Here is an 18,933-nt window from a genome sequence, read left to right as displayed (position 1 = left end):
ATTCCAAAGTTAAAGACTGCCGGCTGTGGAATCTCAATTTTCCATTTACTTCCAATGTGTCCTTCATAGTTTAGCTGATAAAGCATCCAAGCTTGCCCTGGAGAACAGGCCTAACAGGAAGAAACATTCTAGAGGCTGCTGCTGAGAGCAAACTCACTGCTTCTTGAATGTTTAGCTCCTAGTAACTTAATATTGATACAGGTCCACAATTTGAGAGGATGGGAGTTCGCAAGGGAACTTCTGAATCTATAAGCACAACTACACGCATAATCAAGACTGTTAGGTTCTAGTCTAGTTGGAAAAATCTTGTCATAAATTGCCACACTTTATTTTTCATTACACCAGAGGGATATTTCTTCAGTGTGAGGATTTCTGCACCTCGCTTTCAGGAATTTACCTGACACCACATCTTTAGTGGAAGGTTAGCCATCATGTTCAGATCACTTTCTGCAGCTGTCATTCCAAAGACATGTTAATTCCCCTAGCTAGTTGAAGTTAAAATATTAATCTAGCTATTGAAAAATAATGGATGTAGAAAAACATGTACATGGGTTCTGTATGTGCTGAAATCTAAAATGCCTAGAGCTGCCCTGATTTCAAGATCATGAGTCATCTAACTCAAGCTGTAGAAATTCCAGGGGGCCTGTTGTTAAATAATTCACAAGTGATGTAATTTTACTGTGTATCTCATTAACAAAACACTGCAGGAAAGAATTAGGGAAAAGAACCTAAAGCAATCCCAGTACTTTTTTTTTTCTTCTAGAACTGTAATATCTAAAGAATTAATTTATAAGTGATAGGATAACAAGTTTGTATTAAATTATGGCATGAAAATCTCTGTCAAGTAATGAGAAAAATTAAGAGAATCCTTTCTGCTTCAAGTCCTGTACCCAAATATGTCTTGCACAGTCCTCTTCTGCAGATTGTAGGTATGTATGAATGTGTATATCCACCTAATTTAAAATCATATATGTATGGGAAGGCTGGGAGAGAGCTCCTTTGCAAGAAAATATGTCCTGTGTCTTCCACAAAAAAAAAATAAATATATATATACATAAACATTAAAAAAAAATTACCACTTTGTCTCAAAGTTATTAAAGCCTTTTTATTATCTCTAGCACTGTGTAATAGTCGAGTAAGCAATCAGGTTATGCAAATAATAATCTTCTTTTATCTAGAGGTATGCATCTGCAATTAAGAATGTCAGTCACCTTATCTTGTAAACAGTCTGTTCTCAGTACACAAATATGGGATCTGGTGCAGATGTGTCTGTGTATGCCAGAGCACCAATATATCATTTTTGCTGCATCTAAAGCCTGCAATTTCATGCTTAGCACTTGGCATTGTAACCATGGTTATCTCCAGTTAGAAGCAGAATACAGAGGCTTCAGCAGATGGGTTTTTTACTTGGACCCCTGGCAATCAAAAACCAGAAAAATCTCCAGAATACATAAACACAGCATATGGTAGATATATTAGCATTATTTACTACCAGGTACATGAGCTTTAGACTTTGTTGGAGTTTTTCCCTCAAATTCTTTACAAGCCAAGAAGACTGTTAAGTCATTTGTAAGAGAAATGGACTTTTTTTGTGAGAACTTTCCCTGTGCAAGAAGTAAAGAAATTAGTGTGAGCCTTTTAGCTTCTAAGTGTGAGGTTAAAGTGACAAGTTATCTGTAAGCATGTATATTTTCAAAGGCTTGGTTACCTTTTTTAAAATCTTACCTTCAGAGAAACTAGCATGCTGTTTCAAAATTTTTAGGAAATATTGGAAGTTCACAGCATTGATATTAGCCTAGAATTTTCTACATTTCTATGGGTTTCCATATGGCAGTGTTAAGCAGAAAGAATTTACAGCAGAATAAATTTAGCAGCTGACCAGTGCATCTTTACAGGTTGAAATAAATTACTCCAGTTCTGAGGAATGTGCGATTGTGTTTTTTCTTTCTGAAAACTGAGTGCTTATATGCATTGTCTTACAGTTTTAACTTCCTAAATGCAAAGAATTTTATCTAATTTCCAGAAAATTTGTACAGTCTTGAGTGAGCTGGGTATTTTTATTAGGAGTCACCAGATACCATATTGTAGACATAATATGTTTCCCATACAGCAGCTTAAGAGCACTTCTTGTCAGGAACAGAAAGGAGAAATAACATCCTTCCAAAGTAAAACTGGATTATGCTCTTAAATGACAATATCTACTATAAAGACAAAAGCTGGGGTGAGCTTTAGCTCAACCTTTTAAACAAAACCATTTACTCCATATCTGTTCTTTTCATTCATTTGTTGCAGGCCTGACCTGGTAAAGGGAGGTTACTCTGAAAACTGTACTTAATAACTGCTACTGTTACTCACACTACCCTATACTGAATGAGCGAGACACGTTGGAAACATCACCAGAGTCAAGAGTCAATTCCAGAAGTATTTGAGACCCTTGGCCTGAGTCTGCCACTGCATTTTATGGAGAAGAATAATGAGCATGTGTACTTATCAGCATTCAAAGCAGCTGGCAATACAGCCTGCATTGAATCTCTGCAGCTCTGAGGAGGCAGCATGCAGCTGGGGAAGAGCCGAGCAGGAGCTGCAGAGCTGGAACAGACGTGGAAAGGCATTGGAGCTGGAGCTGAGCCACTTGCAGTCATGCATGGAAAAATCCATAAGAACTTTGCATGAGGCCACAGACAAAGAGTGGTTGTGGTGTCTGGAAGTGAAATGTGGCATTAAAATAAAAAAGCCCAGATTAAAGAAATCATGGAGAGTAATTTTACTGTTTCAGGGTTTTTCTTAGGGCTGAATAGTGAGAGACAGAGCTTGAATGTAATGAAGCACCAGGAACTGTTGCCATCTTATTGTGAAAGTCCCACACCTTCTCGGTAATTTCTCATGGTCATTTCCTCACAGTGCTGACTCCTTCTTCTCAGTACAGACAACAAACTTCAGCCCTCTTCACAGCACAACCAGCAAACTACAACTCTCCTCTCAACCCACTCCTTATAGCACTCATCTCCTTATTGGACACAGCTGTGGACTATTAAGGGCAGGCCTGTTCCTAATCTTTGGTGATTAGTACAGCTGCAACTCCTCAGGTGTGAGATGACCTTCTGCACTATTCTCTTATATTCTATCCCTCCACAAGAAACAATAGCTGGAAGTGCCAACTACAGAAGACAGAGAGACAGGTTCTCCTACATCTTAGTCAAGTGCAAAACCCCACAGGAAAACGCAGGATTCTTTTCAGGCTTGAATACATTCCTTTAAAACGTGGCATATCCAGTTCCACCGTGTATTTGTGTTACTGTACCAAAGATAAAGGCTGCTTTCACATAAATTCCTTTATGCTGAACAGATAAACTATCAAAAGGCTGGTACCCTCTTCAAGGGCTTACAGTTACAAGGTATAACAATAGATCTCAAAAAATAAGGGGAAAACAACAGAGGAAAGTGTGGTTATTATAGTACAAGAGTTTCATTGTACATTGCAAGGGCTCCATATTGCTAGAGTTTCATACCTCCTTGATGTTTCTTGTAGGCACCTCCTCCAGGCACTGACTCTTCCTTGTCCCCACAGCAGCCAACTGACTCCAGTTCCCACCAATCCACTCTTTTACAACACTCTTCTGATTGGCTGCAGGTGTGGCCTGTTAACATCAGGCCTGCTCCTAATATTCAGTAATTGGTTCAGCTGCAACTCCTTAGGGGTAAGATTACTTTCTATACTACCTTTATTTACTTATGTTCTATCCCCCTACAGGAAAGGGAAGGTTTTCAAATAGATCACAAAGGAAATCTTCAGGGTTCCATCAGGATGACATTTTCATCATTCATGGAGTGATGGCTATAAAATGAAAGAGGAGAGACATAGGTTAGATATTAGGAAGGAATTTGTTATTGGCATGATGGGGAGGCACTGCAACAAGTTGCCTAAAAAATTGTGGATGTCCCATCCCAGGAAATGTTCAAGAACAGGTTGTGGTTCAAGACCCAGTGTGCTGTTTAGTGTCTGCTTATCTTTCAAATACGCAAACCTTGCTCTGCTTCACTTCATTTGAAAATTTAAAAGTTGTAGGATCTTCATCACAAAATTCAGTAGGTTTTGAAGTAAGCAAAAAATATTACACATTGTGATTGGAGTCCAACGGTCAATATGTCCTGGAGCTCAAAATTTAGTTTAGATTAAGGTAACACTTTGTGAAATTTTATAGTGACCCAGCTCTGGACTATGCTTTTCTGTTCAAATACTGAAATTGGTTACACCTACCTCTTTTATACAGACTGTTGGCAATGGTAAAGAGGCTGTTGACACTTCCAGATGAATTTTGCTTTGAATTTTTGAATTTGTCTGAACTTGAATTTCAAAGCAAAACTCAGAGTGTGTGAGATCAAATAAATGAAAACCCGAAAGTCTGCATGAATTCCTGTAACATGAAATAACCGAGTCCTTGCCAGATTTGCTTACTATCTAAAAATAGTTCAATCTCATCTCTTCAGAATCTCCTGTGATAGCAGAAGGAGTAATATAAAGACCAAGAGATATGTGAGAAGCTAACTCAGAGGCTTGAAAGGAAGGCAAGGAAAAAGAGACTGTGTAACTGTGATGTGAACCTTGTCCCTCCTTGAAATGGCATTTAAGTGTAGTGACTGTGGTACTTTCTGTAAATGGGTTGTCACGCACCCTCCTAAAGCTGTGTGTGTGCCCTCTCTGAGTGATTGAGGTGGATGTGCTATCCAGGTAACAGACTTGAGTTTTTTTCTTTTTTTTTTTAAAGAATAAAAATTATTATGTAAATATGGTGGAACAAAAACAACAAAAAAGAGAAGGAGAACCATTCACTAATTTTAATAATAATAGCAGTCTTCCATAAGCAGTTCAGTACTGAAGCTGTTGCTGTTTGAAATAGCTTCATTTCCCTGCAAATCTGAGGCAGCTACCATCAAATTATTTATCTCTTTTTCTGCTGGGTAATCCTTCAGATGTTATTTTTTACATAGCAGCCTAAATTACATTTGCTGCCTTGCAAGGGAGAAGACAAGTTACCTGCTACAGACTGAATCCAGGATGCACCAGGAAAGAAAGTAAGGGAACAGTGCAGAAACAAAAGAGAGTTTTTTTGACAGTTAAATCCTCATGCATGAAATACTTCCCTTTTTTAAAGCTGATTTCTTTTATTCCTTTTATTAGTTCTTTTCATATGTTTTAGTTGTGTATGCAGTCCCTCATTAATTTTTTTGCCATTTTGGTCCAGCTTTGGCCAATGCTTAGGCACTTATTGACTTATTGACATTTCAGCCAGCTGATTGTTGTCATGGTTGAACCTGGGCTGTGTGTAACTATTTGTAGGGCCAGTCAGGACCTTTTTTCAGACATTCATCTTTTTTGTTCTTCTATTACAGATGGTTGAACTGGTTTCTCAATATTTTTTTAAACAAGTATCTAATATTTTCTGTCTAGCACTATTGACTAATTCCCATTTTTCTTTTGAGTGGTCACTTGAGTTTACAAAGAAAAACCTCTTCATTTATTATAATTTTCTATGAGTATATCCTACTGATTTTAAATGTTCCTAACAATTATTAAGTTTGCTCTTCTGGACAGACGTTCCGGTGTTTTGTTTGTTTGTTTGTTTGCTTTTAAATTACAAATAAAATTCCAGAAATCATACTCTAAATGAGATAGAAGCCAGATTTTTATTTTACTTTATTATTCTGTCTGTTCTGTTTTTCATTTCTCCCACTTCTGTAACTAAGGGAATTTTAAGTGTTCTGCTAGTATTGCAAATCATCAATGGCTTTACTAACTAGCTAGCAATGACAGCAAAGTCTCTGCCAGACAAAAAGAGAATATATTTTTAGCTCTTGCACACAAAATTCTGTAAAGAAAAACTGGACTGTTTGTATATAACTGCTGGTAACCGTAGGATGAGAAATTCCACATTCATTATCGGTTTGTACAGTCAGATGTGAAATATCTCAGAGCTTAGGTGTTCATTTGCAGTGCAACTAATAAAATGCCTGATTTTTTCTGAGGATTTCAAATACCTATTAAAATGTAGGGAATATTTATTGAAGACTATATGCAACTGTATAGTTCCTTGACAAACATGCCAAAGAGATTTCCATCCTTAGCTATAGAGTAATCTCAGATTCAGATACAAAGTGAGGCTGTTTAATGTTTACCTTATTTTATAAGCTATGAGAAGTTGGAGTCACTAAGCAATGTGATGAGAAAAATCTTCAGAAAATTTTTTGTTTTACTCTCTATATTGAAGATATATAAGCCAAAGACATTTTCTGTGGTGAAGCAGCAATCATAAGTTTGGATTTATGATATTACGATCCACTGGAAAATTTAGTTAATGTAGCCAGACTTCTAATTGCTGTCTTAGACTTTGATCCTTATCATTATGGTAATCCTTTCACTATAAAAATCAATCAATTAATATTTTTTGCTCACACAATTATATTTCTATTGCATTAATATATGTTTTAAAGGTACTGTTCTGATAACTGGTATTTGATTTATATATAAGGAATTCCTGACTGCCCTTAAGTACAAAATATAGCATCAAAGAAACATAAAGGTACACAATAAAATAGTGTTCACTGTTACAGGAAAGGGGGGCTCATGCCCCTCTCCTCTGAGGGGCAGATCTGTCTTGGGTCAGGCAGCTTGCAGGTCTGTGCCACAACGCTGGAGCCTGCAGATTTTGGGATCATGTGGGGGGCAGCACTCCTGCACTACTCTGGGTTTCAGGAAGCTTTCCAGAAAAGTTTTTTATTTTTTTTTTTTTTTTTCCCTGGGTAAATGAAAGTCTGCAGAATTTATAGGGGTTGATTTCTTTTGTGTGTGTATTCTATGAAGTGAAAGTTATCTGGAAAATGAAAGTTGATTGAACAAAACAGAAATTTCTTTTCCCATCATTCTGCTTTAAATAGTTCAGATTCTACCAAAAACGTCATTTGTTCTCAGTTATTTTCTTAAATCCAAGCATTTGAGGGAACTGGGCTGCCATATGGCTGTTGTGTTGTTACTTTGGAAAGCCTCACATGTTAAAGTCTGTACTTCCACCTATAAACCTAAGCAGATTGAGGACAAGTGAGTTGTCAATCCTGCCCAACCAGATGAAAGAGTAAAAGTAGTTATAGTACTTATTTCTGTAAGAAAACTACCAAGTCCTGAATTAACCAGTCAGCAATGGGTGGGGTCAGCTTAACCAGTCACCAGTCAGCAGTGAGTGTAGTTGGCTGGAGGATGGAAGCTGAATAGCCAGAGCTGAGGAGAATCAACTTGTTTCCCTAATTTAGAATTATTCAAGCATTTTACTTTTGATTTTTTGCTTAATTTCTGAAAACAGCAAAAAGATAAATGGATTCTGGAAGAGAGGAACTCTGTTGTACAGAGAATCCAAAGCTTGAAATCCCTTCACAGGTGGGCACTGTGCATTTTACCAAATATATTAACTCACACAACCATTTAATTATTACCTTACACAGTAAATTATGTGAAAATAAAAAAAAATAAGCAATGTGATATACAGACAAAGCCTTCAGACATTTTTAACTACCATTAAATTAGATTGACTCTCATACCAGCACAATAACTTCTGAACCTCTAAACAGGGCCTAATGAAGGCAAGCATATGTTAGGAGAAAAAAAGTATTTTTACCCTGTAGGAGAGGGATTAAAACAATAGACAATGACCATCACATCCTCCAGACAGAGTAGGTTATAGCTGTTTCAGGGTTTGAAGATTGAGTTTCTTCCTGGGACCAGCCTCAGCTCTGATTAATCCCAGTGTCAAGGGATTTAGCATGATGATCCTTGTTGGTCTCTTCCAGCTCAAGATATTTTAAATCTGAGTGTGGTAGATGACTGAACCATGTAAGTAATGGGGAAATAGTACTAAGGTTCACCACTAACCCACAAAATGGATGTTTTCTGAAGGTCATGCAAAATAAATGAAACAAACTTGAAAACAGATCTCCAATGTCTCGAACCTCAGTGTGGCCAGACAAGACCATTTTATCTTTTCTCAATCTTTACTTATGAATTAAAATTTTGATAGCTACTTGTTCTATTTTTCTTGTTCCATGTCTTTACCAAATTGCACTGCTAATTATTAATTAAGGGCTTCTGTACTTGATGTAAATATTCTTTACAAAATAAGTACAAGTATTAAAATGAGATGTGGGGCAGCAGTGCCAATGCACCGTGAACAAAACAAGTGGTGCAAACTAAAATACTGAGCAATATATTTGCCTATTGCTGACAGCAGCAAGGGAAAACATTTATATACATGTTAGTATATAAACAAGTTAATTCAAATATATACTTTTGTTTTTCCATGTTGGATATTGAAAGTGAATGTTGTTTGCAAATCCTTTTTATTTAGCTCCTCAGAGCTAAATGATATTTCTAAATGATTTAATCAGTGCCACTAGGTAACACATTCCCACTAGTTCTTATACTAAGCTCTTACACATCAGAGTGACCTACTATTGAATCATTTTCTAGTTGAATATATTTGTGTCTATGAGCATGTTTTGGATAATAGCAACACTTTTCCAGTTCTTCAGTAGTTAATAAGTTCAGATATTGATGTACAATTCATTGCAAAAAGATTGCATTGCTTAATTACATTCTTGTGAGGATGTAGATACAAAAGGATAAAGGTCTTATCTTAGTGTATCTATTTCCCCACAGGGAAAGAAACTGCTGTTCTCCAGTACATGCACATTCACAGATATATTAAGAGTTGTGCTCACGCTGAGAAAGGCAGTAGCATAAATATTTCAGTAGAAAAATACATTTCTAACAGAAATAATGCTGGTACAACCTCTGTATGCGTGCCAGACTCCACTGACAACAGCTTTTTCCTGATTCCCATGATAACAGCATCAATAATTGTGAAATCCTTTGGAACTAATGTGGCGTATGAGTGTAATTCTGAAGGACAATCACTTCACTGGCTGAGGATAATCTGCAACAAGGTGATTGGGGCATCTGGATGCATTAACAGCAATGCAAGTAGATGCTGTGGATAGAAATGAATGTATCATCCCTGGTCCTGATTACTATGTCACTCAGATATATACTAACCTTCAGTATCAATGAGCTATTTTAAAGGTTATCAAAACTTCATCATGAATGTTTTCTGGTGAATCCATAATCTCTTTTAGAAGGCATATATGTGAAGATTTCCAAGGTTTTAGTCATGCTCTAGTTCTTGTTCTGAAGCTCCAGAAAAATGATTTTGATAATATTTATTCTATTTTAGTGATGGGAAAAGAATTAGAAAGAGAGATAGCTTGCAACATGTTTTTTCTATTTTAGATATTTTTATTCATTGCTTCTTTTACTTTCAGAGAAAAAGAAGTCCCAGTCTTTTCAATCCTTCTTCAAAGAAGTTGTTTGCATGTTTTTGTGCTAATTACTATCATTCCTCTCTAAGTCCAGTCTTATTTCACATTCTTCCATCTATTTGGACAGTATAAGAGCAAGGTATTTCAGGTACTGCAACTCTGAAACACCTACTGGTACTGTGACTTTGCCTGCAATGTTTTTTGTTCTACTCCATTTGCCCAAGAACTCATCTTTTTGAAATGTGATTTTGTATTAAATGGAAATCTCTAGTGGACTAGAAACCGAGTCCATCATTTCCTAAACTGCTATTGCTAATGTAAAACAGTAAGTGCAAAAGTAATTCAAGTTTCCTTTCCCATTGTTAAGAGTGTCTATATCTCTGGAAATCACTAATCTGAGAAGACTCCTTGAACTTGAAAGGGTAGAAGATAGGTTGGTTATGACAATTGCATATCATCTTCCAAGGTACATTAGCCATAGACTTACACTTAACAACAATTTCAGCTAATTACATTTTCTGTAGGCAAAGTATTCCACTGTGGTCAAAGACCCTGCTGACACACACACATCTCCCGGTGAAGGTGTCTGGGATTGACTTGAGACTGAATGAATGTAGCTGCTGCATCATCTCAGGGATCCTTTGAATTTATGCTGAGAGACAGCAAATGCCTCACATAATCTACTGCTTGACTCTTGTGTATGTTCCATGAAATACTCCCTCAGAGAGTAAGTACAAGCAGAAATCTGACTCCAATTTTTCATTATTATTTGAACGATGGTTATTGGGTCATACTGTTTAGAAATGTCATGGGAAATTTCTAATGGTTCTATACAAGGCTCTGAAGTTTGCCCATGAGTCTCCTTTTTGGTATGTTTGGCTAAAAAGTGGGACATGGGTGGACACAGGTTAAATGCTACAACCTTGACTAATTCAAAATTTGGCAAAATGAATTGTTGTCCTTGAGGTAAGGGAGAGACATAGAAAACTAGAAATATGGGACCAAACCTGAGTTTGGTAGCAATATTATTGAAAAGCTATCTATATATGGTAGATGTTCTGGTTGCTGCAGAATAAGCCTAAGAATGATTACATGTTTCTTACCTAAGGCAGATACTTTCAACAGGAATAGAAATACATGAAAGCAAATCTAACAGTTTCTAAGTATTTCACTGGAATTGAGGTCACACCTTGAAAGGAAGACAAATATTCAACAATGATAGTTCACTAATTTCTTCATTTGAAATTCCTGAAGTCAAAGAATTGTTCTCTAGATGTGATACAATTAAAACATGCAAAATTCCTGCAAAAAACCTAATCTGTTTCATACTTGCTTTTGTCAGAGCTGGAAGTGCTAATTGACTGAAACTGCAAGCATGTTGATGTATCAGGGAATGCAGCAATTCAGCTTTACTTAGGGTATGTAGGACACATCCTAAAGAACTTCTTCCCATTCCAGTGCTGCTACCCACCTGCACGGTGTCCTTGCTAAGCACTGCCAGTTTGTCAAGTGCCAGAGAGTAAAGGTGGGTGACATCAGCCCATTTGGGCTTTTCCCAGCTGCAGCTCTGGCAGAGCAGCACACAGGTTGCAGCTGATGAGGGGCACAGAATCTCACCTGGCCTCACCTGAAGCAGAGATGACTTCACTTAGGTTTTGTTTTGCAGATTGCTTATCATATTGGAAGGCAGAGCGATATGGTTCATAAAGAAACAAATAAAGAAGAACTGAGCTGAAAAGATGAGGTGGTTTAAATTTCAATGGAGTTAGAAAAGATTGAAGACTTGGAGGTGTGGGCATTAGTGATGGTGGGAAGACAGCACTCCTTTTCCAATGCCAGCTGTTCCATAGAAATTCTCTTTCCATGCAGGTCTCATTTCTGGGAACAGGAAGGGAGAGGGAGTTCCTGAAGAAGCTGGTTATGAGATTGGGAATCTTACATCTAGTGCTGTGAAGTAACAATTAGACATCCTTATCGTCTACAGGCAGTGGGAAAACGACATTGCAGCAAAACCATGGCAAGAGGGCAGAAGATTAGGAAAAGCCCTTAATGGGGAAGATATAAAGAAAGGATTAATGAGAAGGTTTTTTCAAATAATTTGTGATCTGAGTGTCACAGGTTTCCAAAATCTGACTAAACTGCAAATCTCTCACTGGTGTATCTCCCCATGTATCCAGGACATTTTTTATGTTTTCCCTTGCTGTCACTTCTGAGTTTATCACTGCAGACACATTTAAGGAAAATTGGAAAATATTAATTCTTTTATATGTTTAGACCTGTAAAAACCTTTTTTTACAACCATTAGCTTTTCAGCTTGTCTCCTTTTATATATTTTTCCTTCCTCCCTGTATTATAATTTCCCCCAGAAGCATTGCCCAATTTTTACTGCTTTGCTATGACCTTATAAATCTGATTTTTCTTTAGTTTCTATGTTTCTGCTCTGATTATAACATATTTTTTCCTGATGTGAGGTGAGCATCAATGATTCTTTTTTTTTTTTTTTTTGGTTTTACTCCTTCTTTGGTAAATGGGTTGTAAAAAAACCTATAATTTTCATTTCAGATGCCAGGAGTGAGTTGACAAAGAAGACTTTCTGCATACCTTACTGCTCTGCCTGGAAGCTAAAGAAAAAATAATCCTTTTGTATGCCACATGAAGCAGGTGAAAATCTTTTGCAATGAGCAGGATGTGAAAACTTTGTGAAAACGATGCTGTTTAATGCTTTCCCATGGCATAGGTTAGCTCCTACGTGTGTGTGCTGGTTGAATTATACATTTTCCATTAAAGCAATATGCTTCAGAATGATTCTGTAGCTGATGACACTGGAGAAAAATTTACAGTTTGTCGCTGAATTTATTAACAATGCATGCCACAGTCCCTGGTTGGGTGCTGCATATGACAAAATACAGAGAGGCAGGACAAAGTCTGTTCAGATGCTGCTTATTTCTAAGATGCAGGCATTTAAAGGAGCAGTAAAGGGCATATTATTATGCAGACTTTCAGACATATTAAGTCTATTTGGAGAAATATGATATAGATGTACTGCTAGCAATCCACAGAAGTTATAGGCAAGCTATGTGCTATACAATGTGGATTTTACAATATGGGGACAAAAATTGATTCTGTGAATGCTTAGAAGTAATATGTGAAGTCTAGGAGGAAGGCTTTCTAAGCTGAATTTTAAAAAAAATAAAGAAATTCTGGCACCCATTTTGGACTTTGGGAAGCAAAGTCATTATAACTCCTTCCAGATATCTGTCTGATCAGAAAATGAAATTTCTCATTTAGTTTGGGAAGCATTACATATGTTTAGTTCCTGACAAAACCTTTACAGATGGGCACCTCATTCTCATTAATTCTTGCTGATTTTTGTCAGCATCAGAAAGTATATTGTCAAAAATGAATGGTATATACCTATGAAAGGTATTTCATTTCCCCCACAATACTTCTGACTTTATGTGTGTTGTTTATAAATCAGAAGAGAAATCTAAATTCCTTATAAAACAGAAGAAAGCTCAGCTTGTGGGTTTTGTTAAAGATTAAAATTATGTTGGTTAGTTGTTTTTGTTTTGGTTTTTTTCAAATGGTTTTCCTTGTGAGGCCCTCATTCCCTGAGGGAATGGCCTGAAGTTGTGCCAGGAGCAGTTTAGGTTGGATAGTAGAAAAAGGTTCTTCACCAGAGGGTGTTTGGGCACTGGAACAGGCTCCCCAGGGAAGTGCTCACAGCACCAAGGCTGACAGAATCCAAGAAGTGTTTGGACAATGCTCTCAGGCACATGGTGTGACTCTTGAGGTGTTCTGTGCAGGACCAGGAACTGGGCTTGATGATCTTAGTGGGTCTCTTCCAACTCAGAATATTCTCTTATTTTGTGGTATTCAAAATTACAGACATGGGTAAATTATTAAATAAATTCTCAATAATTCTAACTTTTAAAATATTATCAGTAAAAATATTGAGTTGTTTCCCATTTAAAATAAATTATATACTGATTAGATACTTTCTTACTGACTTGGCCAACTTTTCTGAACTAAACCCCAGAATGGAAGGGTAGTCCCTACCACAAAGAAAATTTATGTCAGGTGAATGAAGATGAGAAGTGCTCTTAAATCACAACAAACAAACAAAAAGTGAGATTGAGAGCTGGGCAAGAACCAAATGAGCTAGGAAATGAAAAGACAACATAGCTTCATAAGGGCTTTTTGGATTTCACAGTGACTCAGAAGCTGAATGCCTCATAACCTATAAGCAGAGGAATGGGAGAGTGAGAAAAATCCCTTTCCTCCTACATTCCACTACATAAACCACTTGGATTACATGAAAAATACTTCATCTATTTATTACCTAAGAAAAATGCTTAACCCCACTACTTAAGCAAAAACCAATTGAACAAAAAAATCTACCCGATGAAAACAAATACTACCTGCTTTCAACAAATGGAAGAAAAGCAAAAGAAATCTTGAACTGAGCATGAGAGTCACTGTCTCAGGCCTGCTTCTTGGGATGGGGTTTGGATTGTGCCTGTTTCCTGGAACAGAACCTTGAACAGAACCTAGTGGACTTAAAAGTGTCAGCCCAGCTCTGGAATGGTTTCTGATACTCGGAAATAGATATCACAGCATATCATTAGCAAGGCTTTTTTGCTGTCAGAACCGCACTGGAAAAATAAGTGTTTTATGGATTCTGCTGCTTCATAAAAAGAAGCATCTGGGCGGGGATGTAATGTAATATTTGGCATCTCAAACATTATGCACAAATTTATCCTGAGCAGGTAAATCAGCTCAGCATCACTGACAGTGTAGAGGGTATGCAGTACAGGAATACACAAAAATTATAAAAACAAGAAAGCATATCCTTTTGCAAGCCCTGAATAATAATCAACAAAATGGACTCTACAAGGACGGGTTACTGACTCAAAACTAAAGCAACTGTAAAACATACACACTCTCCAGAAAACCAACAGAATGCAGATTAGAGGTATTGCTTCTGCTTTTCTGTTCCCAAACTTCCTAGGATTAATGCTTCATAAAACAGTTCCTCAACTCTTTCCACATGATTAAATTTTGGTTATCTCACTGTAGCAGGATAAGTGTATGCAGATCTGCAAGAATTTAACATTGTTATCTCCTTTTAAATCTTTAATACACTTAATTTGTTTTCCTTTAAAAAAAACAAATAAAAAAACCCCCAAAACTGTGTATGTGGATCTTCATATTTGAAATGTGTTGCTTACTTTGGCAACAGAAATGAAAAGTTTTGCTGGAAGGCTTGACAGATTACCAAAATGAACTCCCCAATGGGTTTTAAAATCTTTTGGAGAGCTGCAAAATGCAATTAAAATTTTGTGATACCATTTCTTTATACAGTTTATATGACAGTATCAAAACCTTGGATCCAGTCTTCCTAGTATAAGCTTTAAACTTACAGAAATGCTTATTGAATATATTTTCTTCATAAATCTGTCTGATCTGTTGACTTGGTTTGTGCATCACCTAAGGGAGGAACAGGACGTCAGGCCATGAACTCCACATTTCAAGGTATCAGTCCAGGGACTATAATTGCTTCTGTGTGGTTCCAATGAAACTAAAGTTGAGCTTCAGGTATTCCCCTCCTATATACCCAGATATCCATTCCTTTCCACATAGCTAGCTCCCTCTTTCCACTACATTAAAAAGGAAAGGTAACAAGGAACGTGCCATGATCTCCAACATCCTGTAAGATGGGATGCCACATCTCATTCACTTCTTCCAGTCAAGAAGACATGGATGAGACACCAACTCCTTTGGCTTCATGCATTTAAGAACCTTATTCAAGTAACAGAAGGGTAGATCCCTCATTCACTCACATGAGGCTACACAACTATTTGTGATTCTGTGTGCAGGGAAGCAGAATGTTGCACAGTAGCAATGCACAAGATATGACTAGAAGAGAAATGCAGCTGGAAAGACACGACAGTTTTCCCACTACATCGTTATTGAAAATATAGAATGTGGAGCCCATTTTTCCTAATATGGTGGATGATGATACATGGTAAAAAATTATTTTGTTAGAGTTAATTGATTTGATTTCAAATATTCTATGATCTAAACTATTGCCTTGATCTGAGTTTTTCTGGAGCAGTTCTACACAGCAGGATTCTCCTTTATAAATGATAAAAAGACATTACATTATAAAAGGTATCAGCCGCTCATGGTAAACACTAGAAGCACTCAGGGATTTTCTTTTATTATGATGCATTTCCTCATTACATTTGAAGTCCATATTAAGGGCAAGAACATGAACTGACAGAATAAGAATCAGCTTAGATGCTATATGAAGGCAATCTTTTGGTCTGTGCTCAGGGGCTCTCCCAAGTGAAGCCAACCCCATCATGAGAGGCATGGAACTGCCTTCTGTGTTTGAACTTCCATACAAGATTTTGCCTCAAAGCTGAAAATACTGCAGGTCTCAGATGGCATAAAGGCCACTAACCAAAAGTATGACATGGATGATGTTTACAGGTGTAAACAGAGAAGGAACAATTTTTGGAACATACCTATTGCTTTTCAGATAGGTTTCAGTTAGTTAGAATAGCAGAATACATCAGAAATTATCTGTCCTCTGTGATCATATTCAAATTAAATGGCTTATGATCTGTGCATAATCTAGCAAGCAACTAATCTTCACATTCTTGAAGGCAATGCATATTTTGCAATATGACATTCTTGTACTGCATGATAACCAGAGGGAGAGATTTTTCCTTCCTACTACTAGAAATGAGGAAAGGAGGGCACCAAAGTAAATGGTTTTCTGGCTGGTTTCACTCAAAATCTTCCATGGAATCTGCTGATGGCTTGAAAAGAATTTAATAAAAAGTTGAAAAAGAAGAGATTGAATAGGATAAGTGACAAGAACCAAGGTGATGAGAAACTCTGAAAGATCAATCTAGTGAAGTACACTGAGGTTCAACAGAAGCTTTTGAATTAGACTATTTTCAAACCACTTCAGCTAGATGTGGACCCTGGAGTGCAATTTGCAGTGGTAGCAAATTGATAGAAATTGTTTTTCTATAAAGCACCTTGGTGTGTTAGCTTTGATTAATCAGAGGCAATTATCACAGCTAATGGAGCATAGCTACAAACACAGAGAACACAGCCACAGCAAAGTTCACAGGCCTCTTGCACCTGAAGTTCCACAGAAATCTGCTCCATAGGCAGGCCAATTTGTGCATGCTGCTTTGAGTATCTTTTCTAAGCACCACAGTTATCATGTGTTTGCTTCAATACCAGCTGATCTCGGTCACAAACACCTCTGCACTTTGGAATTTTGGAATGACTTGAATATCAAGCATTGGAGCAGGCTGCCCAGGGAAGTGGTTGAGTCACCATCCCTACAGGCATTTTAAATGTATGTAAATTTGATGCTTAGTGGCATAATTTAGTTCTGAACTTGGCAGTGTCAAGTTAACAGTTGGATTTGATGATCTTAGGGGTCTTTTCCAACCTAAGCTGTTCTGTGATTCTGTGATTGTGTAATTAGCTTTCTGTAAACATTCAAGCAACAAAAATGTATAGGACTCACAGTGCACTTGGACCATTGCTATGGTCCTAATCTAACTCACAGTTTTGGGGTAAATCAGTGCCAAACTGAATTAAATATGTAATCTTTCAGATGGAACAATTTCTGGTATTCCAGGGGCTGGACTTCAGTGAAATATTTAATCCTTTTGGACATGCTGCTTTAAAATATTTCAGGCTAAATACTGCCTGGTATGAAGAAGTAGGTTGGATTCATAGTCCCTGCTGAGTTTACTTGCAATGGAATTTAGTTTTTCCTGTCCTCATCCTGGGGTGAAGTAATCTCTTCAACCACTTCAGCTAACTCCACATTGGAGCTGTGTTCTGTGGAATCAAGGTCCTTCCCTCCCTGTGCTAATCTTAGAGATGCTTGCAATTACACTGAACTCATTGATGGTCTGTATAAATACAGCAAGTTGTGGATGTGGCAAGTCAGGGATTCAGCCAGCTTTGCAATGGGAGCTGTGATATCTGACAAAAGAATCAGTGCTCAAATGGAGGCAGCAAATCCTTACAGCTCCTTGCTTGGTACGACTGTGAGTCAGACCTACATGAAATGCTTCAAGGCCAAAAGGGCGACCTAAATTCTCATTGCCTGTGTTAAAGAGAGCCATTACATCATTTAAAATGCAGACTGTCAAAGTTCCCCTGAGCCATGCTTGCAACCACTCTCTGCATGTTCAAAACCAGTCACTGAAATGCAGGACATAATGTTTTTGGAAATATTTTTGTCTGTTTTTCATATTTTCTCAGGTCACATCATAGACATTTTATTTAATGGGCAGTAGCAGTGAAATTTTCTTATAGAATTTTACCATACAGCTAGACCTTCCAAAAATAAATTAACTGTTTCCTTAGAAATGTTATTACAGCAGCTCACCTGGAAGACCCATTTCTTTCTTTTCCTAAGTGCTGTTGGAAGTAATCCAAATATACTGGAAATTATGCCTTCAATTTTGCAGTGAGGAAATGGGGACATGGAATAGAGCTCAGAAGATACTTTCAGAGCTGCAGAACAGCTCCCTGGTTTACATGGCTGTTATACTACAATTCAGAATCCTCATAGAGGAGCCTATATGCCCTGTGGTCATCATGGGATGGTCTCAGCTCCTCCAAATGGTGACACAATTACAGCAACTACTTAGAGGAAATACTTCTCCTTGGGGATGGACCTCAAACTCTGAGCATCAAGGCAGGTTGCTGTCAAGGATAGGGAGGAAGACCTGCTCAATGCTGAGCACCTGCTGAAGAGCAACCAGTGTCATATGGTGGTGCCACTCCTTGGCTTTTGCATAATAGGACTAGGGAAAGGGGAGGGGAGGATATAACTTCACTCCCTCTCAATCCCCCCAGTGCTTCATCTCTAAAATTAGGAGCTGGACTTAAATTAGGGAGTGCAACATTCTTGCTTGTATAAGTGTCCTTCTATCTGTCCAGCAGAAGGTCCTAAACCAATCTGCCCTGTCCTCTACAAAGAAAGTTTAATGAGAAAAGGAAAGTCTCATGCATTCCAGATCTGGTGGGGCAGACAATGAGACAGGAATTTTAATGGAAAATGAATAGAAAAATTTGGTTTGCTTTGTTTTCCATGTGATGATATTGCTCTAAGGCTAATCTCCGTTGTATTTTGAATTTCACATACTTGTGACAGGGATGTCCACAGTGGCTGTCACAGTAAACTGTGCAAAATGAAGTATTATGAAGCAACTGCTGAGCAGAAAGATGTAGAGGTTTCATTCCTTATTAAAGGTATTGCCATCTCTGTAGAAAATTGATTCCTTCAACATCCAAATCTACAAAATTGCCTTAGGAATACAGAAAAAAATATCCTCCTTTAAAAGCAAAAGCAACAGAATGCATTATTTTGTCAGGTTTGCAAGTTTCATTTTTCCTTTAAAAAGCAGTGGTAAATGAGTCTATTTTTAAAATTGTAGAGACAGCAAAATGGGAAAAGTTTGGCATCCAAAAAACCCTGGGGTCTAGCTCAGCCTGCCACATTAGCTATGGCTTAGCAATGTG

The sequence above is a fragment of the Melozone crissalis genome, unplaced genomic scaffold, assembly GCF_028551555.1.
Source record: "Melozone crissalis strain CALT ecotype California unplaced genomic scaffold, PUWL_Pcris_2 ptg000002l_1, whole genome shotgun sequence".
NCBI lineage: Eukaryota > Metazoa > Chordata > Aves > Passeriformes > Passerellidae > Melozone > Melozone crissalis.
This window is presented reverse-complemented; position numbering follows the sequence as displayed.